The sequence below is a fragment of the Tachysurus fulvidraco genome, chromosome 13 (genome assembly GCF_022655615.1).
Source record: "Tachysurus fulvidraco isolate hzauxx_2018 chromosome 13, HZAU_PFXX_2.0, whole genome shotgun sequence".
Taxonomy (NCBI): Eukaryota; Metazoa; Chordata; class Actinopteri; order Siluriformes; family Bagridae; genus Tachysurus; species Tachysurus fulvidraco.
Window position 1 is genome coordinate 8608905 of NC_062530.1, and position 5089 is coordinate 8613993.

The 5089-nt window shown below is 40.5% G+C and overlaps 1 long non-coding RNA gene across 1 annotated transcript; it reads left to right on the plus strand.

Annotated features, from left to right (window-relative positions):
• The first annotated feature begins 300 nt into the window (after positions 1-300).
• Positions 301-3052, plus strand: LOC125146213. Its single transcript, XR_007144715.1, has 2 exons — positions 301-2563; positions 2666-3052. It is a non-coding gene; the product is annotated as an uncharacterized LOC125146213 (long non-coding RNA).
• Positions 3053-5089: the final 2037 nt, after the last annotated feature.

The window sequence follows — 5089 nt, forward strand, 5'->3', positions numbered from 1 at the left end:
GAACTGAATCATTTGATTCACAGACTTTGGCCAACTGAGTCGTTTGATGTATTAGTCCATAAGGTGAATATAGAATATGGCAAATTTGTAGGAAATATGCTTTAATTTCATGGATTGGCACCAAGCAAAATTAAACATACACATTGTAATTTTAGCAAAACTGATGTATTATACATAAAAATGTTCAGTAGGCACTGTGTAATCACATAAACATAAACAAGCAGCACACTTTGTCCCAAGATTTCTGAAATCACTCAAAATGCGACCACCTCCACCCCCTAATTACAAATAGGGCAAAAAATGAACAATTCCACAACAGATTCATTACAACTAAAAATAAGCTTTAAATAATGCATAGCACATCTTTACTCATAAGTGTCATCATCAGAGCCATCATCCCATGTAGCTCTTTCCTCCGTTTCCTTTGAAACATTTGCACAATTTTGGCACCAACAAAAATCAGTACAAGAAAGTCTTGCAGACACACGGGAACATCTTCCAGTTTCACATTTGCCTTGCTTGCAACTACAGTGGACTACCTGTAAAACACTTTCAGGTGCAGGATTTCTAGTCATCCAGGTCACTGTTAACTCCCCATCCTCGAGGTGCCATTCATTGCCAATGGGTGAAGGGGCACACATTATACCTTTCAGAGAATGTCTCATTATGGCTGCTTGGTAGTTTGCCCTTTTGCAGTGTTGGTGGAAGGCATCACTTGTCGGGGGCATGGATAGTTGTGGCAAAGCCGATGATGCCATGCAGAATGCTTTGTAACTTGCATCATTCACATTTTTGGCAGATGACTGGCCATAGAGGTGGCACACATATTTGCAAAGTATGTCAAAGGTAGACTGGTCCAGGTTAAAACTTTTACCCAGATTTGTAAATGCATTTAGGTATTCCTTTCTCACAAGCAACAGAAAATGCTTTCTTTTGCCTTTGCCATAAAAGGCACTTGTAGAGTCACAACCTGAAAAGGTATGGATCCCAATAAGTGCGAAACACACACTAGTGCCAAGAGCTGATGACACCTTAGCCAAATCAACGATCCTCGTTTTGTTGCCAACCCCTGTGAAAAGATACAACCTACATGGTAAATCTGGCTGCAGACTTAAAGCAATCACTGCCACATCAGTATCAGGGCTCTTGATGACTACAGTTTGATGTTCATTAGCAGCATGTTGTGTATGTAAAAACAACCTGGTGTCACATGTCAGATCTTCAACAGCACTGAGAGTTTGTATACAGTGCATTACAGTCACACAGTGACACAGGTCTCCACGTGCGATGTACAAGCTTATGTTCTTGCCCACAGTGGTAAGATCAGCATCTCGCCACGCAAGATAGAGGAATTCTGCCAGTGCCCCTTTGCTTGTTCCATATGATAGAAACTTTTTCCATTGTGTTGGTGTCTTCTGATCACATCCATAAATTTTCACCAGCTGTGTACCACCAGCAGCTTTATGTGAACGCTCTAGATTTTTGATACTCATTTCCGGATACTGGTCAATCACAAAGTCTATCCATGTACAGTTGTGCTTCAAAGCAAGCTTGACTATGTACTGCAGTATGGTGTTGGCGAGCTCTCCAAAGGTACTTGGTATGGACCGAAGGGCTTGAATGACCGCCATACCATCAAAGAGAATAGGGCCATGTTCTGGAACTTTGTCAACTAAACATTCTCCACCTTTTGTTTCCAATAAATCCATGAGCTGATTTGTTTGTTTTAGCAAGTGAACCATCAGGACTGTCTAAATAATATGACACAGTTCCCAAGGAATAGGACAGAATTTCCCACAGCTCTATCTTTCTACTTTGACCTACCACAAGTAGTCTGGAGAATAGCTTCTTGTCAGCATGCAGCATCACTTCCCTGCCGGGTGTCGGTGTCTTCTTTGTCTTTGCTTGGTCACTGAAGGTTTTCAGTTTTTGTGTTTTGATGGTAGCAAATACATCAACTGATTGTGATATCAGTCTTTGGTCCATAAACTCTCTGACAGCATTTTCCATGTTGAGACAATATCCAGCGATATACAGCTGCTCGATTTTGTGTCATCCCTGTCCAACCACCCTTTGTCTTGGAATCTCTGTTGCATGTTTTTTCAATGGCCTGGTCACAAGCAATTGAGGCAAATCCATGGATACTTTGACGTTGGACAGTAAACTGGCCTTTAACAGTAAGCTCACTGTGGCAACAAGGATGTGTGTGAGGCAACCTGACCATTTCCAGCCAGTATGAAGGTAAATACCTAGCATAATTTACACGATCATAAGCAAAAAACCATGGCATCTTCAAGCGCATTGTTGACAGCTGAAGCTGCCAGTCCGATTCTCATGTTGCTCTCACAAACAAAAGGAGTATTGTAACAGGTTTACCAGTTACCTGGTTTTCCTACTCTCCACTAGGGGGCAGCTGAGGTCAGAAACCCCAAGTATTTAACCAGGTAGTAGAGTAGAAGAAGGGAGATTTGTTTGCAAGAGGGAAGCATGGTTTTGCTCTAGTTCCTTTTGAATTATTGCTTTTGGAGTCCTGATTGAGAAACTTTGTTTCCAGTTCAATTTTGTAAGTTTTGTTTTTTCATATGTTAATTGTATTTAATCTGTTTGATTTGCATAATTTGAATGTGAGCTTTCTGGTTAATGTTAGGTCTTTGTTCTGTTGTAGATGGACTTTTTGTATGCTACTATACATTCTGTTGGGATCTACATGAATTGTAAAAGCTCTACTTTCATGGACCACAAGAACATTTCCCAATGAAGCGCTAGTGGTGCTTTTGTGTTGAGGATGATCGATACCACGAGTACAAGGATCTGAGTTTGTGGGCTGTTAAATGTGGATTACTTGAACATTTGCATGTGTAGGGTTTTCATCATCAATATGAAACACTGACTGACTGGTGTAACCATCCTCTGTTGCCAATATTCAAAGAGTTGTTTGTCTATAACTTTGAACTCTCATGTTCCTTTGTTGTGTTTGATTTTGCTTTTTTTTTTTTGGTCATAATCATTCTTGTCTGAAACCTGATATTATAAAAGGATTTAAAAACCTAAATTTATGCATTGTTGTTTGTGGTAATTCCTGGGAAATACATTAACATCTTTCTAGTTGGTGTAAAATTAGTAGTTGGTAGCCCCGCCCCTTTTTTCATATGTATAACTACCTGCCTCTGTAGGGGGCAGGCGTTATAGTATCTGTACCATGTCAATGTATGAACTCCAGAAGGCAAGTTTTCTGTACTTCTTCTTTTTACAAACTCTACATATTTTGAACACATTTCATAAAATTTTTTATTTGCACACATCTATGGTTCTGTCCTGGAATGCACATTTGATCTCATGAATGCCATCCATATACTTATTTCTCTCCTCTGGTGGCAGAGTCTAAGAAGGTGAGAACTCTAATGCGTTGCAGACTCTCATATAGAAGTTTGTGTGCCCTCATGCTGAGGTTGTAGTGATGACCACTGATCACTCCACTGATGGATCCTGAGACAACAACTTCAGACACAATGAGAGTGTCTTGCAGTCCTACATCTCCAAACCATTTTCCTAGAATGCTCAGGTAGGACTTCAGGAGAGCACAGAGCGACCACTCTCCTCTGAACATCGACGGATCATCGGTAGAGATCGCCAAGAGCACCAAATTTCTTGGTGTTCATCTAGCGGAGAACCTCACCTGGTCATTCAACACCAGCGCCATCACCAAGAAAGACCAGCAGCGTCTCTACTTCCTCTGAAGACTAAGAAAGGCACATCTCCCTCCCCCATCCTGACCATGTTCTACAGAGGGACAATTGAGGGCATCCTGAGCAGCTGCATCACTGTCTGGATTGGGACCTGTACAATCTTGGATCGCAAAACCCTGCAGCGGATAGTGAGGACAGCGGAGAAGATCATTGGGGTCTCTCTTCCCTCTATCATGGACACACACCACACGCTGCATCCGCAAAGCCAACAGCATTGTCGATGACCCCACACACCCCTCACACACACTCTTCACCCTCCTGCCATCTGGAAAAAGGTACCGAAGCATTCGGGCCCTCATGACCAGACTGTGTAGTAGTTTCTTCCCACAAGCCATCAGACTCCTCAATAACTGAACTGTACTGAGCGCAACATACACACACGCACGTATTCTTTTTGGATTGCACAGACCCACACAAAACACTCACACTGATGCATCAAACTGTTTACATGCTGCTTACAATCCATCAAACTGTTTACATGCTGTTTTGCACACCTTTCTGCTGTTTTTGCACAAACTGTACAATATCTCAGCCATTTTGCACATACTATACAATATTTCAGTCATTTGCTGTTTTTTGCAAAATTCTACATATCTCAAGGTCCTCTTGCTAAGAAACTGTGTTCATTCTAATATTACTGCACAAAATATTGTTTTAACATTTAGTATTCACATACAGTATTTACACTGGTCGGTCGGCACTGTTACTGTTTGTTGTATGTTTGTGTATTGTACTTTTTGTATTTTCTTATAAAGTTTTCTCTACACTGTCTTTTGTCCTGCATTGTTTGCACCAGGTTGTACAGTTGCACTTCATGTGGCTAAGACTACTTACAAGTCCTTAGCCCTGTCTTTGTTTTATGTAGCACCTTAATACTGGAGAAACGTCTCATTTTGCTATGTACTGCAACAACTATATATGGTTGAAATGACAATTAAAGCTTCTTTATTTGACTTGACTTGGTAGCGGCTCGGGACCAGCAGGCAGTTGATGTGTAAATGTGTTATTTATTGCAATGCCATTACTGATTAGCACCCAAGTAATGTACAGTGTGTCCAGAAAGTATTCACTTTTTCCACATTTTATTTAGTTACAGCGCTGTACCAAAATGGATTAAATTCATTATTTTCATTAAAATTCCACAATTAACACCCCATGTTGACAACATGAAAGAAGTTTGTTTAAAATCTTTGTAAATGTATTGAAAATAATAATAAAAATAATTTTTATTGTTTCGTATTCGCAACCAGTGTTCAGTACTTTGACTAGTGATGGGCGGTTCGTGAACGAATCATTCTTTTGAACCAGTTCTTTTTAGTGAACTGGACGAACCAGTTCACTAA